Source organism: Antedon bifida, chromosome 2 (genome assembly GCF_963402885.1).
Source record: "Antedon bifida chromosome 2, ecAntBifi1.1, whole genome shotgun sequence".
NCBI lineage: Eukaryota > Metazoa > Echinodermata > Crinoidea > Comatulida > Antedonidae > Antedon > Antedon bifida.
In genome coordinates, this window is record NC_136227.1 from 22241918 (window position 1) to 22264579 (window position 22662).

At 36.3% G+C, this 22662-nt stretch overlaps 1 long non-coding RNA gene and 1 pseudogene across 1 annotated transcript in view; both read right to left on the reverse strand.

Moving 5' to 3' along the window:
* Positions 1-22662, reverse strand: part of LOC144858656 (uncharacterized) — a 158364-nt gene that overhangs the window by 52186 nt on the left and 83516 nt on the right. The gene's annotated exons all lie outside the window — the stretch shown is intronic.
* LOC144834459 (uncharacterized) lies at positions 18741-21278 on the reverse strand (annotated as a pseudogene).

Consider the following 22662-nt stretch of genomic DNA (forward strand, 5'->3'; position numbering starts at 1 on the left):
CCTTCCCTGGCTTCACATCCACAACTATTCCCCGTCGCCAATGCTCACGTTGTGCCGCAACCCCCTTTAATCCAGGTTCCAGTATTTTTATAAATTTATAAATTTTCTCTTGGGTGAAACCACTTTAACGTTGTACTAATTGAGGTGGCATATAACACATCCAACAATCCCAGAATGCATGAACACGTCATTGTGCGATGTCGACAATACTCTTCTGATTCGCTACCACTTCCGAGTTCGGTTGCAAGAGTACAGGTTGTCCATATGGAAATAGAATATCATTACCAGTAATTGGCGGTGATTCAAGTGGATCAGGCCCATCCGGAAACAATGGTCGTGAGTTTATAAGATATGTCACTTCACTCAAAATAGTCTGCCATTCAAGGGCACTAAAACAGCGATGATGGTAATCGACTACGGCATCCAGACCTTTACGGCAACTCCTTATAAGCGGTTCGACAACTCCATTCATGTGAGAAGCGTAAGAAGTATTGAACTGCCAGTCAAAAGATGTATTGGTTTTCCTGAATTCCATCTTTAATTTTAGTTCATTTCATGATTTGATCCAATCTCTCAACTTCTGCTGAGCGCCCACGAAATTGCGGCCATGGTCACTAAAAGCGGTTACTGGGTGGTTCCCCCGCGAGCAGACAAATCGTCTCCAAGCATTAATGAATGGTTCTGATGATAGAGAATCCACTAATTCCAATGAGATAACTTGTGTGGTCATGCAGGTCACTATCAGAATGTTACCTTCAGTATTGGTATTTAATACGAGTAAGCTTGATAGAAATCGGTCCAAAGAAATCAAGAGCTACGTTACAAAAGGGTGGTGTATGTGGATCGCCTCTAAAACTGGGAAGTTCTCCCATTTGTTGGCTAAGTAAACTCCTATGTCGAGTTCGACAGAACATACATTTGGCAGCAATGTCTTTAAACAATTTGGGTCCTCTGAGTATGTAAATTCCACGTTTAAATGTGTTTTCAACAGCCACTCGGTATCCCTGATGACCAATCGTCTTATGAATATATTTGGCAAACAACTCTACCAGAAATGATCCTCTACGAAGAAGAATCGGCCGTTTTTGTTGTTCAGGGATATGAAGCTTGTTAAGCCTTCCTTCGACCCTTATAATACCACTCTCGTCTACTTTAGGGTTTATCTTTCTAGTACTTTAAGCATCCAAACGATCGTTCGTGGTGCGCTGAGAAACGTAGAAGAATGAAAATTCAGTCCTTTGCAATTCGTCGGCAGTCAAAAAGAGGGTTTCTGGTCGCTCTTTTAAAATGAATTGACGACAGTATGCTATTCAGTGAACCAGTCGACTCCAATTTGACACGGTGTTGACCAACAGGTCTTCAAATGTAGGCCTACATCTGACAGCTGTAACAAAATTCGTCTACGCAGAGACTCTGTTGTGTACTTTTTTACGACCATTTGTTTTAACTCTATGTCATAGTCGGGTTCATAGTTTGGCCATTGGTTAGAACTTTGAAAAAGAAAATCTGGGCCTTGAATCCATTTCTGAAGGTCACTTGGGTATATTGGTTTGGTTAATTGATCCGCTGGATTGATGTTAGAAGGGATGTAACATAAGTCATCAATAAATGTTAGAAGTGTATCCTGAATCTCTTGAACACGAGCAGACACGAAAGGTTTGAAGGTCCTGGCGGGCGACCTAACCCAAGACAGGACAACTTTCGAGTCGGTCCAGAACTTACATAGACTAACATCTCCCAAGACAAGTTTAGCAAGTCGAGCCATTATAACAACCACAGTTAACTCTAGTCTTGGAATTGATCTTTTCTTTAACTGTGCAACTAACGCCTTTGCTACAACGTATGTCAATTTAACTCCTACTGGGGTATCCCAACGCATCCAGATGACAGAACCAAATGCAGCTTCACTAGCATCACTGAAACAGTGTAACTGAGGGTAAGCAATAGAATCCTCAGGCAAATCCTTTATAAAACTTTTCCTCATAACTGTTTGCTCATCATCAAACACATCGTCCCAATCAAGCCTAGCTGCCCAAATCTCCTGGAGTCCAATTTTATAACGAATAGTCACAGGGCTCAACATTCCTAATGGATCCCACAACCTGGCAACAAGACTGGAAACTTTTCTTTTGGTAAGTTTAGTCTGTTCTTCATCGAACTTATCAAGTTGAATCATTACAGTGTCATCTAGCTTATTCCACAAATGGCCTAGAACACGTGTGTGTTTCTCTTCAGGGCATTGGTCTACTATCGGATGGTTAGAATGCCACACTTTGATTTCAAATGATCTCATTCTTAGAATACGAGTAACCTGCTCAACTGCCTCAACTGCATCATTCGGTTTTGTAAATGAGTCGGTTATATCATCCATGTACATACCATCTTTGATCCTAAGAGCCCCTATAGGATCTGAACCGGTGTTAGCCTCAGCAAGTAAACGAACGGCCATCATAGAAATGTCCGGTGCTGGTTTGTCTCCAAACGGTAAACGCAACCACTGAAAATACCTAATATCCTTTGAGGTATCACCAAATCGCCAGACAAAACGATGAAACTTTTGATCACGCACTGATAATACAATCTGGTTAAACATTTTCCGAACGTCTCCAGCTACGGCAATTCTGTACTTCCGCCAGTGTACTGTAGAAAGCACGTCACAAGTGAGTTTAGGAAATCTGGCCCTTTGTGGAATCCGTCATTGAGACACAACCCATTAAACTTCAAAGCGGAATTCCATACAATCCGAATCTTTGTTGTCTTGTGTTGCTGATGGACAGCATGGTGTTGAAGGTACCATCCTTCATTTCTGTCTTCACTTGGCGTGAGCTCACGTGTAAATCCATTGTCAAGGAGAGCTTGTATTTCATCATTGTATTCATTGATTTGCTTGTTTTTTAGCAACCTAGCCTCATGTGAAATCATCCTCGTCACGGCTTGTACTCTATTACAGTCTGGAGACTCAGGAAATCCATCCTTCCATGGCATTTCCACGGTAATGAGGCCCTTCTCATTTATTTGAAGATTTTTTCTACAATGTTTGATAAACTGAGACTCAGCAATTTCCTTATCTGTACATGTACACAAGGTTGTTGGTTTAACTCCGATGACATCGGATTGTATATAAAAGTAATCCATGAAATTTATGTTTGTGATGTGGCTGATGACATTGGAAGTTGGCTTTGGAATGGTTTGTCTGATAATTGTCCAACCTAGAGCACTTTTTGCCGCAGTTGGTGATGTATCATACGTATTGTTTTCAGTGGTGTAGTAAGATTTTGATAGTCGTATCCAATGAGTAAGTCAATCTCGGCTTCCTCCGCAGGCAAATGTTTTTTAACTACCGTTAAGTGAGGGTATTCGTCAAAGATATCTTCGCCAACAGATGGGCTATCATGGGCAGGCTTTTGTACACTAATTGTAACCAAGTCGTATGCTTTCAGTTCCCGTAGTGGTCGGACTCGAAGTTTTACCTTGCACTGTTTTCTTGTACGATGCCTCCTCCAGCCACACCATAAGTAAATAAAAGGGCTGTCCGTTTAAACCCAGCCTTTCAGCGGTGGAGCACTTGACCAGAGTGGTATCAGCACCACTATCAAAGAATGCGACAGCTTTCTGCCAATTGCCCTCGTTGTCTTGTACCTCGACATATGTATTTTTTATTTTATTTTATTTATTTTTTTTTTTATTTTATTCAATTTTCAGGCACAAAAATACATGACAACAAGACAGCGGTGCAGCACCCTGAGGATTGCCATGAGTGCAAAGCACTATCGAGATGGCTCTCCATATACTGCACTTGAACATATAAGTAAACCATAAAAAGACAAAGATATAACAATTTTAAAATTGCGAGGCATCAAGTTGAACAATCATTAAAATTGAATCTAAAAAATATATATATATAAATATTATGTACAGATAAAAATGATTGTTTAAAGATAAAAAAAAAAAAAAAAAATAAAAAGTTTAAAGTTGCCTGACATAAGACCGGAGAGCTGTCACAAATGTGTTAAAACTAAATAAAGAATGTTCTCTAATATAATTAGGAATCTCTTGCCATACACGGGGAAAATTAGTGTACAATGAATATTTAAAAGAATTGGTTCTGGCATATTTGTGTTTAAAAATAACTGATTCGGAATACCTTGGGTTAAAATCAACAAAATCGTGAATATTAAGATCAATTCGACCATACATACATTTCATAATAAAAAGTATACTAAGAAAACACACTCTCTGGTCCATAGATGGCAAATTTAAATGTGCCGTTGCTCGTAATCGCCCTTAGCACACAATTTTGTGATCCTTCGAAGAGGTTTATTTATGCTAGTAATATGTTGTTTTTGATGAGGCACCCAAACAGGGGCAGCATACTCAAGTATGGGCCTACATAAACCGTTAAAAAGCCTCATCAAAATTACAGGGTCGTTAAATATCACAAAACGCTTTATGAATCCGACAATTTGGAGAGATTTTGTGGTAATTGCGGACACATGCGTTGACCAAGAGAGATTGCTTTCAAAGTGAATACCAAGATATTTGTAGGAGGTAACTGCTTGAAGGTCATTAGTGTGAATATGATAACGAGCATGAATGGGATTACATAAGTCAGTTAAAAATTGGTACAACATTGGCCAATTTCCATTCCTTCACCACAATGCCTTGGTCAAGGGACATTTGAAAAATTTTAAGCAAAATTGGGGATATAACAGGTGCAGCCATACTCAACATCATAGGGGTAATCCCGTCGGGCCCAGGGGATTTATTAGTATCTAAAGATAACAGGGTTACTATTGATTAAAATTATGTAGTAAAACCAAAGGTATAAAATCGAAAATTCCTTGATTTTCCGCAGACCGTAAAACGGTGCTGTGTGAGTCATTGTCATTGTAGTCAGTGAGTAGCGACGGCGTTCGGCATACCTCGTCGAATTCATTTTCGAAATGGTCTGGTTTATTGATGGAGGCAAAGACACGAATGGATTTTGACTGGGTCCTGCTACAGTCTGATGAGACTTGGGTTAGCTCCCGTCTGAGTTATCTGAGGTGAATTTATTGACGTTTGATCTAAATTCATGTTTGAAACAGTTTGGTTAGTTGATGCTGGCAAATATATGAATGGATTATGACCTAAGTTAGTTCCTACTTGGGTTTCGTGGCGTACAATTGGCCGTAGATTTGTGTTCGCTCCCGTCTGTTTTAGGTGACATTTGACTTTGACAGAAACCGTCTGTGTTGTTAATTCTCAAAGTGCGATTTGGTGGGCAAGCAATCAATCGGTGGTGAAATAGCTGACACACAGAGCAGCGTTTTTTGTCATGTCTGGGGCATCTGAGCGCACTGTGGTTTGTACGAAAACATAAGAAACATCTTCTAGCTTCCATTATCATTAACCGTCTCTCTTCATTAGATTTTGAGTTAAAGATTGGGCACTTAATAATCAAGTGACGTGAGTGGTCAGTGCAGAAAGGACAATCATCCGTGCTAGTTTCAGAACCTTTAAAACTAGATTTCGGTGGAAATTAGGTAGTATTTTCAAGTGTACTAATTTGTCCTGTTATGCGATGAGTAGATGCATTTTGATCGCCAAACATATGAGGTTGCTCTCAGCGTTCCCTTGCTTCCGTTTCACTTAGTAAGAATGAGATGAAACTCAAGATCCCTAATTTTGTTCGTTTTTTTTTTAAATTTGCTTTCAAATGTGTCATTTTAATGATATTCACTTTAAAGATGTATTGTCCCTTGAAATACAAAAAATGAAAAAAAAAAAATATTCTAAATTTAAATTGGCCATATCAAAGTAATATTAAAGTTATTCACTTTAAGTTGAAAATTCGAGCCAAAAACAACAAGTTTACGTAATTAACAGGTAAATTAATTTGATTACATTTCATCTGGAAAATCGTCACAAGCGAAAGTAAACAGAGATTTCAAACCACGAGTTGAGAACTCTTGGCCAACCCCTTAAAATTTCATTTTTTTCTATCTAGGCAACCTACATGCCGTGGGGAACCAATCTTGGCAGTATTTCTGAATTAGCCTATCTTTCGTAAACCCCTTAGTTAAATTTTATTAATATAAATTTAATTTTATGAATATGTTTTGAATTTGATTGAATATTACTTTTGCTGCATTCTGTAATTCCACACTACTTGCTTTATCGTGATTCCAAGATTTTTATTTGGTAATAGTTTGCAAGGTCATCCACTTTGCTGCTCGACTGGGTAAGAGTACAGTATTTACCACTCTGTGCTGGTCAAGAAGCTACACACTATTTAACAAACAATTGGCTCAAATACTGATAGGATACAAAATGAAATACTGTACAGTTAGGTTGTATATTTATTTAAAATTACTATAAAAAAACAAGAACAATAATGTTCGGTGTACCGGACAGTAATAAAATAAGGATATATGTAGAATAAAAATTGTACATATTATAAAGTATGTCCCAAATTAAGTTAAGTTATGTACGTCAGCATTCAAAACAATTTTTTTTTTTTAAACTAAAATAGTCATATATAACAAGGCATTTAATAACGATACAAACAGTCTTTGATTTGATTGACCATTTCTCATTATCAGTACAATAGTAAGTAGCCTACAGTCCTTCTTAACAACTGTATGTAAATGTGACAATAGCATAAATATTAATAAAGAAAGAAGCAAACAACTTAACAATGAAATAGCAAGCATGATACCAGGTTGAAAGTTTGTTTGTTCAGAGATGGTTTTTCCCATGTGATATAAAGGGCTTCCTTAACTTTAAGTTCAAATACGGAATCTGCCGAATCCAAAACGGTGAAGCACTCAGCAATTGGTCTTGAATTAAGATTAAAATTAATTATTATTATCTGGTTAAAATGAAAATGATTATACAGTAACATCATTTTCTATATTTTGTTTAAAACATTATTTTATATTGCAGGAATGCAAATTTGTTACATGTTTTCAATTAAGACCTATTTGTCTTTACAAATAGTAGTAGATCAAAAACGATTAAAAAATATCTTAATATTATTTTAATCGAGAAATCTATATATATAAAAGGCAGACACAAAAAGTTTGTCCTCTATGCACGCCGCCGAACAACCTCTGATTGGTGTGAATTTTGCACCCAACATGCAATGGAGATGGTCATATATAAAAAGTTTGTAAACCAAATATTTATTAAATTATGCCTTATTAAATATTTTAAAAATTACAACAGGATAAAAAGGCTATGAAATGTGGAATTTCTAGAGGGCATAATTAAGACTATAAAAGCAGGAACCGAGAAAAAAAAACGCAGCATTACCGTTCAGAGAGGCGAGTCTGTAGGGTAGGCACAATTGTTAAGTTAAAAAGAAGCTGCATTGTCGTGGATTACTTCAGTTCACTTCCATTTGTAATAATAAACATTTATAGGATGATTTATGTAGGCTATATAACTATTATTGTTATAGTTCTAAAATTTGAAGTGTAGGTTCTACGCTTATTCGATTTTATTCGTGCAAAATCGTACATCGGCTATGCCACCTGAATTGTAACAATGGGAATGCGAATTATTCGTTTATTAAGGTGATCATTTAATATAACCTTATTCTACGTTTTTATTCTAGGCATACTCTAGCCCTGACCGTCACAATCGCATGTTATACCTGAGGTTTGAACGTAGTATTCTTCATTATTCTACTAATCCGCTGAATAATTACCTTATCGTTTGTACAGAATCTTAATTATAATTACGGCTACCTTTTGACGCCTATCATAATTTGTTTACTCTGGATTTCCTAATTTGTAATCAAAAAAAGTATGTAATGCATTTTAATTTTACTTTGCAGTGCTTACATCAGTTACATGAAGGATACTGTACCTACAAGTCTCATTGTATCATCGTATTCGGTATTGTCAACGTTGGACCACCCGAGTCTGCTTATTTCCAGTTTATTGATCCGTATAGTAGTAATGTAATTGTTATAAAACGTTACACGCCTTAACAGTTTGTCCCCATATAGCTTATATTAGTTTTCGATTTTTGTCTGTCCAATCCAAGTAAACTTTTTGTAATTAATGTATACAGTAAATGTAAAAGCGTCAAATTTTATATCTTATTTGTTTTGTGTATTTCCATTGTATTTCAGGAAAAAACGGCTACTGCTGTAAGGAAACATTTTTTGTACTGTAAGGTAATCATTAATTTAAATAATATTAATATTTAATTATTTGCATATCAACAGACGTACCACCATTTTCAAAATTTAAAATGTTCTAGCAATACTTTCGAATTCGTAAATAACAGTGGACTTACCTTTTGAACTTCAGATTACGGATGGTACCCAAAACTTGCAAGAATTTAAATATTGTGTAAAATTGTCTGTATTTATTTTTGTAAAAATGTCTCTTTTTTGGAGTGAATTCGTTTTTCCAGCCTTTTCTAGTAATTTTTACCAACTTCTAAACAATTTCAACTTAAAATCACGTCATACGAGCACTTCAAATTGGACAATTCACACGTTTTTGATGAAAAAGTTCAAAAATTCATCAATATGACTGTTTTTTAAACAGTCATAGTTTCTAAACTAAATGGTGAAGTTTATTTTTATTACATATTCTGGAAGTTGATGAGTTGTAGATATCGGTTTATGCATCAATATGGCTAACCGGACATTGTGACGTCATCGTATGGCCACTCGAATATAAAATATTGGATTTTTGTCTCTTTTGTCATAGCATCACATTTAATAGAGCGCATCTCCACTTATCCGTATTCCATTTTCCCCAGATTTTGATATTGTCTAGGTCAATCAATTCGCATGATTTACAATTTTACAAAATTTTGATCATCATCATCATGTGCAAAAGTGTGAAGAACTTGGGTGACATAATTTCATCATTCCAATAAATTTCAATATGTTATAGCTCCTCAGAATGAAAAGTGATACTCATGATTAAAACGTTTTCTGGACGCTGTTGAATTGTAGCTACACATTTTTGCAAATCGGATGTTGTGACGTCATCATATGGCCAGTTCTCATGTGCAAAAGTGTGAAGAACTTGGGTGACATAATTTCATCATTCCTAATAAATTTCAATATGTTATAGCTCCTCAGAGTGAAAAGTGATACTCATGAATAAACCGTTTTCTGGACGCTGTTGAATTGTAGCTACACATTTTTGCGAATTGGATGTTGTGACGTCATCATATGGCCAGTTCAATTATAAAAGTCGTATTTTCATATTTTGCGTCATAGTTCATGACATTTAAAAGAGCGCGCTTCCATATTCTACGTAATTTCTATAACATGTTAATATGTTGTTGCACACTAATATTTTATTTTCTTCATGTCACAATGGCATGATCGTTTTTCTGTGCGCAATATTCTAACATATGACGTACATGTGGCGTTTGCGCTGCGGATAACCTAACTCGTCCATAGTGACAAGTTAAAATCTAGTTTTTCTTTCTTTCCACAAATTTTTTCGCAGCTGTATCCCTAACTATCGTCAACCTAGCATTGTTTAACTTTGTCAGAAGACTGACCTCTAACTGTAGATGTGCAGGAAACTTTGTTATATGACTTCAGAGTCGCACAGCGTAAGTTACGGACGATTTTATGAAATTTTATGGTTGATCATAAATTCTTAATAAAAAAAATAATTTTCAATGAAACTTTACTAAAATATACTTCGTGATATGGAGCAATTTTTTACATGATAAAAATAGCATGCTAAGCAAAAAAATATGCGGGTACGCGTATTTGAAATTTCAAAATGCGGAAAATTAATTTCTAATCAATTTCACATACATTTCAGGTCATTTTGAGCATTTCAAAATGTTCAAAATTGCTTGTGTTTTGCGCACACACTTTTTAATATGTTCTTCGTCAATCAATTCTCTTTCACATGAGGTACAAACATTTTTATTTTTATTACATCATCATATAAAAAAATTTGAATAACATGAGTTACCTAATTTCATCTATACAGTATTATTACATTCATTACTATACAGTTTAATCTGTTATAGCTCATCGGAATGAAAAGTGATCCACATCCACACATCCACAAGTTGTTAATTGTAGATATGAATTCATATACACATTTTGTCTATCTGATATAATGATGTCATCATATGGCCAGTTGAATTTAAAAAGTCAGATCTTCATCTCTTTCGTAAAAGTTCATAGCATTTAAAAGAGAGCGCATCTCACACACATGCTACACTGTATATAACATAAACAGTGTATTCTGTAAATACTGTAATATGCTATATGATACAAAATAGCTACAATTCAACATTGTAAACATATTAAATTCATGTCAATTCATAGGATGGCATAAATATTATCTTCTGAAGATGCTATATTGCTTAAACTCGAAAAGATATACTCTCATCTTGAAGGCGTAGCTAAATTCGGTCACTCTGTGAGAATCATGTATTATGACTTTAGCTCCGCCTTCAACACTATCCAACCTCACCTTCTAATTAATAAATTGTTTAATATGGAACTCCCGCGCTCACTAATATTCTTTATATATAATTTTCTAGTAAATCGTAGTCAATATGTTAAGTTAAGTACAGGAGCCATCTCGGATTTAATTTTTACAAACACACGGCGCACCCCAGGGTACGGTGTTGGCTCCATTTCTATTTTCAGTCTATACCGCTGACTTTAGATCTAATGACCAAACCTCATGTCCTGCTATTAAATTCGCTGACGACACTGCTCTTATTGGGTTAATCAGGGGGGATGATGATTCTCAGTATATTTCAGAAATTAAACGATTTGTAGAATATTGTGATTTAAATTATTTGGAATTGACCGTCTCAAAAACCAAAGAGATGGTGATAGATTTCCGGACTAAAAAGAGGGTTAAAGACGTGCTAATAAAGAATGCTAAAGTCGAGAGGGTATCTAGTTTTAAGTATCTGGGGGTGGTTTTTGATGAATATCTGTCCTGGGGGAACTCATAGATCACATTATAAAGAAACTAAATTCACGCATGTACTGCCTACGTAAACTACGCTCATTTAATGTCGATAGCCACATCCTTCGTATGTTTATTTGTCAGTGATTAGTTCTGTTTGGGGATATTGTTTGTTGGGTTGGGGTGGGAATGTTGGTAGGGAAGATAGGGATAGAATAGACAGGTTGGTGAGGAGGGCAGGGAGGATGGTTGGATGTGAATTACATGTGGTGGACTCGGTCTATCATAAACGGTTGCGCAATATGTTTAGAGTGATATGGAATGATGTTAGTCATCCCCTTAACTCGGACATTGCCGACTGCCTTATGGAACGTAGTGGTAGATTGAGGCCACCACGGGGATCCACTGAACGCCATCGTCTCTCCTTCCTCCCAAGGGGCATACGAGACTATCATGAAAGATATCAAAGATAGGGGAATTTATTTCGATACACTATTATTGTTATTATTATTATCACACTTATTTATTAGGCCTATCATTTCTCTTTTCTTTACGGCATTGTTATAAGACTGCAACACAATTTCCCAAGTTGGGATGAATAAAGTTTCCTTGTATCCTTGTATCCTGTCGACGTTCATATAGTTTAACGTATGTGCATGTTGCATTTCCATGGATAACCCGAACTCGTCAAATCTAGTTTTAATTCTTTTTGTATCAATGGATTTAAGGCATAGAAAATGAGACTTCAATATATTATAATTTTGCATACGTTTGACAAGTTTTCTAAATTGCGCCCTCAATGTAGGAAAATTATGACATCATCGGTCATTTTAAGCGTATGTAAAATCAAGGGAACGTAAAATCAGGGTATGTAAAAGAAAGGTTCTACTGTACATTATATACATTCAAGTCTAGCTTAAAGACTCATTTATTCACCATGTCTTATCCTGAAAACTTGTAGCGTATTTTGTAATGTTTGTAGTCTTTAAGATTTGTAACTTTTTTCATGTTCTTTGTTGTCAGTAGCGCAGTGAGCGTCTTTTTTTAGACGGATGCTTGCGCTTTACAAATTTCCATTATTATTATTACTGCATTTGCCGTCTAAGAAGACTAGACGTCATCAGAAATCACCAAAGTAAATGATTACAGAGACGATGAAGTGAAACTACGGTTGTGCTATACACGTAAAATTTACTGTACTGTCAATGTAATAATGGAAATGGAGATAATTCACATATTAAAATTGTATTATAGATCCCAGATTGGGTGCACCCATACAATTACAATTTTTGGGATATTTATGATAGTGTTGTACATATATTTTGTTCTTGTCTTGAGTCCACCCACAACATGCCAAACCCACTGGCAGCGTTGCAGTGACAAATTGGACGTTTTATTAACAGCGATTCCTCTGGGTAATAATATTGGTTTGTTCTTCATTCAGCAGCTAATCACTGGTTTGCAGAGGAAACAATTAAGATCGATATTTTTGTAGCTCTGAAACCATACATATACGTATATATGAGGGCCATGTATTTCCCCCTTATCTATGCACTCCTGCGAAACAAGATGCAACAGATGTACATATGTGTGTTGGAAGCCTTTGGGAACGTGGTGACTTCCATCCCACATCAATCTGCATCGATTTTGAAATGGCGACAAAAAATGCTTTTGTGTATATATGCCTGGATGCAAATATCAAGGGATGCCGCTTCCTTCCCAAAACAATTTTACACCAAACAGTGCCAACGTAGATAATAATACGATTTGACGTTAACTGTTAGTGCATCTAATAAAAAAAGATAATGTATAACCCAGTAATGCAGGGACCCTGTGAATTTAAATTCAACAATTATTTATTAACTTTTCAGGTTAAGCAAGAAGGCCTCAACAATGAGGATCAAGAGGTTCGTGTTCAGCCCAGAATGATAGGCGTTATTGCCTTTGCTCCTGTTGAAGACACCGAGCAGTGCTTCCAGGCTCTGGTGAATATGGTGCAACCACAGCTTCTTCCTATCCTTAATTATTTTGAGGAAGCGTACATCGGCAGGCCCCACGGTTTTCACCAAGATTTTTAAATGTTAACGCGCTGTGGCACACACAAACACCTGTGTATATGTACAATATCTGATAAATGATATAAACAGATGGATGATTGATACGTTGTTTTCATTTTAGAGAAGATGTAAAGATTTTGGGATACTGTATTTGAATTTAACTTTTTGAGATAACTGTAACTGTAAAGAACACGGATTATAATATAATAATAATAATAATATACTTTATTTTCACACGGAAACACTTGAATCACCCTAGAGTGTTTTTCATCAAGGTCATGCAAGGCCATATATATAAGTACTGAAAATTAATAAAACGAATAAAAGATAAAAATAAACATAAACATAAAGGGTAAACTAAACCTGCCGGACACCAACCCGGTATTTTTAAACACTGTTTCAGGATAACAATTAAAATAAGATTTATGTAGTTAAACTTAATTTTAAAATATTTACATTAGAAATACGTTTTTAAGATTATCCGGAAGGTTATTCCAAAGCTTACTGCCATGAAATGACTATTTTTCTACCGTTATAAATTAATTGATGTAAAACAAAAACAACAAACTTGAGTATGTTGTTATGACACTCATTGTGTCATGGATGTACAGGTATTTGTTTTTAAGGTTTTATATGTATATATTTCATGTTTAAAAAATCTAAAATAAGTGCGGTAGGCCTTGTTACAACCGTTAATGTAGAAAACGCCAGCTAATGTTGAAACAACCGTTAATGTAGAACAACCCAACGCTTATGTAGTAAAACCTCCAGCTTATGTAGAAACAAATAAATAAAAATCAACAACAGCTAATGTAGAAACAGTCAACAGCTTATGTATAACGAAAACCATAACTTAGAATTAGTACTTTTATGAAGAAAAATCACATAATTAATAATAATAATTTTACAGTATGTTTTTCTCGCATACTGTTCGCGAATTTTGCATACTCAATGGTCAATATTTTGGTCTCTATGGAACGGCAAAAGAGCAACATTAATAGAGGGCTAAAAACTATGTGGAATCCATATCGCCACAGCGCCCTCATGGGCTGGCGTTGTTTGTTCATTGTTGCTGTGATTTCCATGTTGTTTGTATTGAGTTATTGACAGTTATTCGCATTATAGAGTTGTGGCATATAACCATCAACCTTCAGATTTCAGATTCAGATAACATTTATTCAGATAATAATGAAAAAAGATATTAAAGTGAACATAGATAAAGCAGATATAAATGAAATAATTAGCGTATTAAACTAAGCTGTATAATATTTAGATATATAATGATTCTTTAATTTTTTTCGGAAAGTAAATAACGATATTGACGTTTTGATATTTGGCGGGATATGATTCCACAAATTGGGACCTGATATAGTTATAAAAAATTTAGTTTTAGTAAGTCTAGCAAAAGGAATGTTTAAATGAGAAGTTCTTAAATTGTAATTGTGAAATTTGGTACGTTCACAGAGCATTTAAATCATAGAAATAGGAAGTTGGTTTTTAAAATACTTGAACATTGTGAATATCTGTTAATTTTAATATACCAAGACGTTTAAAAAGGGTTCAGATGAGGTTCTATATGTTGAAAAAGTAATAATTCTAGCTGCACGTTTTTGTAATTTAGTTAATCTAGCAATAATAGAAGAGTAATCTGCAGCCCAAATAATATTGCAATACTGGAAATAAGGAAGGACAAGTGTGGTATAAAGAGAAATTAAAATATTTAGAGGGAAGAAGTGCTTAAGTCTGTTAATAATACTAATAGATCTTGATATTTTTTTCGAAATCTAATTTTGATGACTGGTCCATTTGAGGTTACCTTATTGATGTTGTGGCATCCCAAGATATTCGGACCTACCGAATAAAACCAGTGAGTTTAGCCTAGGCCCAGACCATATAATCTACGAGATCGCACTAACGCACAGAGGCGTACGACCAGCCAGCACATATAGCTGGTAAGATGGCGAACGTTAACAGAGCTCCTAAACAGTGGAGCTTAACAAAAACTGAAACAATAAACTCATTTGAGTCATGGCGGCAGAACATTAATTATAAACTTTCGTTGGATGAAAATTTTGCTCCATTCTTAATGGAAGGCACACAATGGGGCCCTAAAACCAGAGCATCTTCCCTCCGCCTATTTGAGGACAATGATGACACTGTCCCTAGAGCACGTCGACGTACTGCTCAGCAAAAGGTACACATGCTCGAGCTCCTGCTAGGCCAGATCGCGAACTACTGCCCTGTTATTTCTCGAAGCACAATTGTTAAAAACTCCACGTCCATCTCGCAAATCTGGCAGGCCATCCGACTTCACTATGGCTTCCAAACAACCGGAGGAAGCGATGGATTCCGTTCTCGATGAATTGCGTGCTACCAAAGACACGCATGCAATGCATATTTTAGCAAAACCTCCCACGGTCAACTATCAACGCGCTTCTCACACGTCTCGTAATACTAATCATATTCGTCGACAGCTAAAGTCTTGTCCTTTTGCAAACAGGCTAGTCGAAAGCATGATACCCACTTTCTCAGTGGATGAATTCACTTACCTGAACAGGACCGCAAGTACATGATCAGGGCTAGACAGGTCATCGGAATTATTGAAGGTATCGAGGAGACTGACGTTAGCAATGACGCCAGTGTAGCAGATAACCAGACAGAACTATCTGCACTACGCATGCAGATCAGACCATTCGTCCAGCAAAACGTCAAGTAGTCAACACTTTTTCTTATACGTACGGTTCTAAGGACACTACTAAGACCCCTGCCATTCGTCGCACCCAAGTATTACGCCCTCCTAGCAGCTTAACTACTCTGTGGCCCGGTGACTTCATAGAGTTACAAATCCCACAAGATGTTTCGACTCATGATAATGAGCTTGCCCTTGAACCTCGCAGCTATACTCATCGACCTCCTACCTGGCCAGAGTATGGTACTATTCACAGCATTGACGGAAAAATTCACATTGAAAATAATACATCATTACATCAGGTTCTTAAGCGAAATGAACACTTCTGTCAGATACGCCCTGTCTTTGTTCCGGACGATTGTAATACCTATGATCACACTCGTAAACCTCCTGTGAAAACCAGTTCATTACCACGCCCAACACAATCGACACTACATTCATTGCGAATTCACCTTGACCCTGATCATATCATTCCCCCAACAATTCGACAAAGATTTAAATCTTTTAACAAAGAGTTTGATGTTTTTTTTGATCCGCATATCAAATGCTATAATGGCGCAGCCGGTCCCTTCCAAGCCGTCGTTAACATGGGCCCTGTACAGCCTCCACAGCGAAAAGGCAGAGTTCCACAGTATTCGCAAGACAAGCTTGTTGAGCTTCAAGAGAAGTTTGACGACTTCGAGAAGATTGGTGTTTTTGTGCGACCAGAAGATGCGGGTATTCAGGTAGAATATTTAAACCCATCATTCTTAGTAAAGAAAGACAGCGGAGGATTCCGCCTTGTCACCGCCTTTGCGGATGTTGGTCGATACGCGAAACCTCAGCCTTCACTAATGCCCGACGTAAATTCTGTACTTCGTCATATTGCTAGGTGGAAGTACATTATCTCTACAGATCTCACTATGGCACACTCTGAACAAAGCCCAACATACATTTAGCTTTGGAAACAATGAAATGGACATGGTCATCCCAGGTCAATTTTGAGTTAAAAGTGACACCAGGTATTTAAAAATACCAGACAAAAGGTATTTAGCATATTCGTCTTCATAACATTGAAAGGCATGCAATTTGCTTGGCTCCACAGACTAAGTCGGTCCAGATCAGCTTGAAGGTTTAGTTAATTAATTTATTTGTTGACCCATTCACCTTTGGATCGGTGGCACTCACAACATGCGGTGTGGTCCAAAAACAAAACATAAGAAATTGAAAAAAAACTAAAAGAAAATTAAACTATGTACAAGCAACAATACAACAGAAACGGTCATTGGGAATATTTCAACGAAGACCGTTTCTCCCATGACAAGCTTAAATATCTTTTACAAAATTTATCAAATGCGTTGTAAGAATTGTCAGAGAGAAGAATATACTCTCCTTTTAAGATAAAACTTAGTTTGCTTTCATCATTTGCATATAATTATTGTGCCCATATGCCATAATCATTACAGAGTGTCAATTCATTTTCTAGTTTTCTTAATTCTTCTTTTCTGATTTCGTCAAAAGCATTACAGTTCAATAAAAAATGGTTAATATTTTCAGATTCACCATTAATAAATAGAGTGCAAAAGCCTGTGGTTTCGTTTGATCATTTACTTGTTTTACATTCTAGAGGTAGGGTGTTTGATCTAGCCTTAAACTTTAGACTGGCACCATAGAAATTTGTTTTGTCTAGAAGATATTTTTCTAATTTTGGTTCAGGTTTTAATTTGGAGTAAATGTTTAAAGAAGTTTTGTTTAGTAAATTATTTGACCACTCTGATTTATATGATTTCATGTTCAATATTCCTAACAGAAAATGGTGTGAACGACAGATTTTTGATATTAAACACTTTATCATAAAAGTTCACACCATGTGTACATTTGTCAAATGTATCAGCACAACTACTTAAGAATTTATACTTTAGGTTATTTAAGTTGCAATCAGTTTACAGTGTAGAGCAATATTTGGCCTTCTACCAACATCCATTTCTATAAATCTATTGAATAACTTTGTCCTCGACAATTCGTGTATTTGAGATAAAGGGGCCCAACCAAGATCACCATAAAGGGCTTCGCAGGGTGTGTATCGTGGAGCCTTTAGTAAATAACGTGCCATTTGTAGTTGAAGCTTTTCTAAGTCTTCATTATCTTTCATTGATCTACTATACCAAACACTACTTGCATAATTGATTGATGGAAGTGCGATTGCCTTCCAAAGTATATTACCATAATATATTCTATTAAAGTTATCAAGATTAGATATTATACCTTTGATGTAAGCTATTAGTCGGTTCCCTTTCTGTTTGACATGTTCATAATGTGTGTGCTCTCTTAAATTTGATGTGATATAGACGCCCAAATATTTGTAATTATTTACCTCTTAATTGTCTTTTCCCCTAATTTCCAATTTTTATTCTTATTTATGTGTTTACCTATACAACCATAACATTGGATTTGTCGTGATTAAAACCTAATTTCCATTCATTAGCAAATCTACCTAACATTTTTGTCATTTCTTTTTCGTCATTAGCTATTAGGATAACATCATCGGATGATGTTATCCTAATAGCTAATGACGAAAAAGAATCAGCCCAAAAAAAGGCCACCCATCCAACTACCATTCATTTGGACACCTAAGTTACTATCACGAAGAAGTTTAACAAACTCATTTATAAAAATTGAAAATAAAATTGGTGAGAGAACACACCCTTGCTTTACACCTTTATGAATATCAAATTCATCTGTCAAACTTTCTCCTACTCTAACTTTAGCTTTAACATCATTATAAAGAGAGCTAATAAGCCTCCAAACTTTCCCCCTTACAGCTGCATCCCATACAGATTTTAAAAGGCCCGACAAACACTATCAAAAGCTTTGCGGAAATTCAGGAAGGCTAGATGTGTAGTTTTGCCTACATTTGATCGGCAACATAAAATACTCTTTAGAGTGAAGATGTGGTCTTCAGATCTGTGGTCAGATCTAAAGCTCCCTGAACTTTCAAAAGAAAGTTATCTTCTTCTATAAAACTTGATATGTACATAGTGGTGACTCTATTAAATATTTTTGACACACAAGAAGTTAATGAAATGCCTCTATAATCAGTGGCGTATCCAGGATTTTGAAGTAGGGGGGGCCGGGAATTGCCAATTTGCCGACAAAATTCATGCTGGTGATCAATATATGTTATAGGTTGTATAGTTCATGTTTTATTACATTTAGTAGTGGAGTTCACTAGTTTGAAAAATATAGTAATTCGACATAATATAGACATGATTATAACTACTATCTTATATATTTACACAATCAAAATTGTACCCACAAGTTGTATCAAACAATTTGAAAAAAAAATCAACCGCTGCCGAGTACAACAATAATGGTTAACTTTTAAAAATAAAACGCGCGGATTTCGCATACAGCACAAATGCAATACAATAACAAAAACCTATATGCTTTATGTGACATATTGAACAACTCTTTAGTTTAATTTAATCTTGCGTGGTCGCATCTCTGCAAAAGTTTGTATAGCGTGGTCAAAGCTGATAGATTTTGCGATTTTTCTCTCTATTGATAGAATAGCTAGTCCAGAAAGCCGGTTCCTGTCCCATAGTAGATCGCCTGTAATCTTTGATGATCTTTAGCTTTGAAAATCTCCGTTCCGTCTCTACCGAAGTAGCGGGTATTGTACAAAATATTGTATATAGCCTGTACAAATTGGGCATTACAATCCATAGATTCGACTGGAACAAGTACTTAAACATATCTTGTGCCGATGCATTTTGTGGTATTTCGGTTGTAGATGCATTCACAATATGTTGTTTCCATGCATCATACTCGGATCTTACTGCTGGATCAATATCTGGGTGTGGACCAGATCCATAAACTTTAGAGAGGTCTTCCAGCTCCTTGGTGACTGTTTCATTGTCTCTCTTTTTCATTAGAGATGGCGTCAATAGAACACTGAATGCCTTCAGAATGTCACGATTTGCTGCAAACCGTTCCTTAATTTGCATACGACATATGTCTATGCAGCCATAAAATACATTAGCTTTAAAGGACTCTTCAGGTGTGAGTACCTCATCTCCTGCCAGTTCACCGCTTTGTTGCTTTCGTCGTCTTGACGCTCATTAATGTCTTGTAATATTCGTCGCTTCTCTTATCTGCCAGTGCTTTTTCAGCTCTTGCAATGCGTCAGAAGCCACACGAATTGTCTCAAGGATGTCTTTGAGAACTGTAAAAGCTGCAATGTCAAACGTAGACACACTTTCCAAAAGACCAATTGCATTCGACACAATTTTGCTGTCATGTTCCTAACAATGCTGGTAGAGTTTTTTCAATTGTCCTTAGGGAGTCGCAGTGACTAGCCCACCTGGTTTCTGAAAGTCTTTTCAGGGATGATGGATGCTGTATGTTTCGCTATTTTTGACATCTGACAAAGATAGAATCTCGTTTTGGACTAGCTTCGATAAATACATACAGTCGTTCTACTATACCGAAAAAGTTCTTGCACAGGATATTGGATTTGAAGGCAGCCACAAGGACTAGATTAAGGCAGTGATTGCTGCAATGTACATACAAAGCTTTAGGATTTTCATTCAAGACTTTGGTTTTCAAGCCATTATACCTGCCTGACATGTTACTAGTTCCATCATACCCCTGACCTCTTAGTTTCTTGATATCAAGTCCCCATGTCTTTAACGTCTCACATAGACATTTGAATAACGCTTCAGCAGTCGTAGATTCGACATTTTGGAACTTGAGAAACGACTTGTATGTTTCTCCTTCAAGGGCATACCTAAGAACAAACTAGACTTGCTCAACACGGGCACAGTCGGAAGTTTCATCCATGATTATGCTGTAACAGTCGGCCTTAATTATACGATCTATGATGTGCTTCCGTACAGTAGTTGACAGTGCTGCAATGAAGTCATTCTGTATTATAGGAGAAAAGTATCGCTCATTTCTTTTCGCTTCCTTGACGTGATTTTGCAGTACAGGGTCGTATTTCGCTAGTAATTCAACTAATTCAAGAAAGTTCCCTCTGTTTAATGATTCTTCGCTTTCGTCATGTCCGCGGAAAGGCAGATTTTGCTTTGCCAGGAAAAAAACAATATCTAGCAATCTAGTGAGAATTGCACGGTTTTGCTCAATTTCCTTTTGTTTCTGCAACTTGGCTTGTTCATCTAGTTGTTCAGAAATGTTTCCTTTGGCTACAAATATCTTCCAAGCAATGGCAGCTGCAAGATGAGGCTTTGAGTGTTCATGCTTTGCAATTTTTTCTAATCCCTTCTTCCAGTTGGACACACCATCTGTTGTCCAATTATCTGCCGCACTACTCAATTTGGTTCCTCCAAACACAGAGCATGCAAAACAAAACATAGCATCCTTTGCTGGAGAGTATTCTAGCCAATCTCTGGTGACATTTCCTGATGTATTCTGGAAGGAACGCATTCTATTATGTTGTTTTTTCGTTCGATAAGTAGGAAGCTTATATTGATGCGGACCCATGTGACACATTTGCAGCTTTGATGTTTCTGTTTCATACCCTAAATTTCGGTTATGTATAGTACGATAATCATCGTCAAACACGGCGTTGCAAACACAACATTGTAACTTTGTTCGCACACGTTTTCTACTTGATTTTTCCATCTTGGCAATACTAGTATCCGGGACTCTCGACTAGTATACAGTGATGTTGCAATAACAGAGTGAGATCAGTATTAAGATATCACGTCACGTTATCTTCCCCAAAATCCGAAAGCTCTTTGAAATACACGTAAACACTTGGGTTGCGTGACCGCAATTTTACAGACCGTGGGAAAATGGTTTGAAAGTTGTTCTTCTGGTCTTGTATTTTAAATCATTTATAATTTGTTTGTATTTAGTCCAAATGTCCATTGATTGAGTCTTCACAAACTTTCTAAACAAAGCTTGTTTCTTGTTGGCTAGCCGTAAGATGTTGGTCGTAATCCATGGTTTGTTCTTGGATTTCTGATGTATCACCACTGGGACACTGTCTCTAACCGCGGCCTCTAGTAGGTCCAGGCAGCCTTCCCAAGATGAGTTGATGTCTTTGATGTTTATATTCAACAGCAAAGTGAAAAGCCTAAAAAGGCCAGAGCAGCGGGGGCCTTCAGCCCCTGCGTTATGCCACTGGTTACGCTGTTTAGCTGGTGTTTAGCTGGTTGCCAGTAGTTATGCCTGTTACAGGTTGTTATGCAGCTGCCAGTGAATACACTTACTAGTAGATTCAGTGTTAGCTGGTGGTTGCGCAGAAAAGCTGGTTAAAGATCTTGATCAAAGTGCTTGGAACAGAAGAGTTATTTGTAAATAGGCCCATATTTTATCTAATTGTAATTCTAATAATTTTCTAATTTACTAATCTGGACAAATATTTTATGTGCATTTGTTCTGGTGAGACTAGTTGGTTCAAGTCTCATATTTTTCTGAAGGACCCCTATTTTAATAAGATTTAAGACTGCAATACCATCGTATCACGCCTATTTTTTCCGCCAGTAATTAAACACATATTTTTAGTTCAATGCGAACGTCAGAGGAAGTCCCCGACTAAGGTACTTAGTACTTAGTAAATTCTAGAAATTGTAATCAATTAATCTATATATAAATTTATGTAAGGGCAAAATTCAGTAAATCGCGCGTTACGTCTAAAAATTGGTATATAAAATTGGTTCATACTTTCGGCACTGATTTTAACCACCTGATGTAACCCTGTTTACTAATTATATTGAGTTAGATAATTAGTTATTTAGGTTCAACGATTTTGCCACAAATAGATTTCCGATCGTGGTATACACTGTCTAATGGATGTCGATCCTGAAAAATACCCGCATATAATAATACGAGGATGCTACGCATTTACCTATCTCCTTCTACAATAATTCTTTTTAATAGCTGGAAACCGGTTAAACAGCTCGAGTACAGCATCATAATGTTGAAGACAGGCCGATTTTCTTTAAAAAATACTATTTTGATCGATTTGAGTTTCTTGTGTAATTTGTTGAACCAAATTGGC